Source organism: Trichechus manatus, unplaced genomic scaffold, assembly GCF_000243295.1.
Source record: "Trichechus manatus latirostris isolate Lorelei unplaced genomic scaffold, TriManLat1.0 scaffold00312, whole genome shotgun sequence".
NCBI classification, from domain to species: domain Eukaryota; kingdom Metazoa; phylum Chordata; class Mammalia; order Sirenia; family Trichechidae; genus Trichechus; species Trichechus manatus.
Window position 1 is genome coordinate 1186407 of NW_004444248.1, and position 722 is coordinate 1187128.

A 722-nucleotide genomic window follows, 5' to 3' on the forward strand; every position below is an offset into this window, starting at 1 on the left:
TAGCATCAAGTGAGTTCAAACAACAAGTTATCTGAAACTTACTTAATTAAATATAATCTCTATTCACAGAGTAATAAATCAGTGATTAATTTAGCGATGTACCAAAGTCTCAAAGCAGTAAATTCAAAACAGTTAAAATTTATTGAGTACCTATAGTGCTTGAAACTATGCTAAAGTATTTTATGTAGTTTGTATCATTTATTCCTCATAATAACCACATGAAGTGTTGTATCATCCATATTTTACAGATTAAAAAGCTGAAGCTTGGGAATTTTAAGAAAATTTCTCTATAATTTTGGATATAGATAGAACCGTATTCAATGCCATTTATGTAATTTTTTTAGGTAGGATATTGTTCTTTATATTAATGAGCACAGCTCAGCTGCTCTAAGATAGACAAATAAATAAAATTGATTAAACAAAATCAAAGGTTATATCTTAGTTACATACAATCCAGGGCTATAAGGAGGCCTCTACCATCTTTAATAGGAGTTCCTGGCTGGTACAAATGGTTAAGCACTGGGCTACTTATCAAAACGTTGGTAGTTCAAGTCTACCCAGAGGCACCTCAAAAGAAAGGGCTGAAGATCTACTTCAGAAAGATCACAGCCATAGAAAACCCTATAAACACTGTTCTACTGTGAAATACATGATGTCCCTATGAGTCAGAATCGACTCTATAGCATCTGGTTTGGTTTTTGTTTACCATCTTCAACATACCA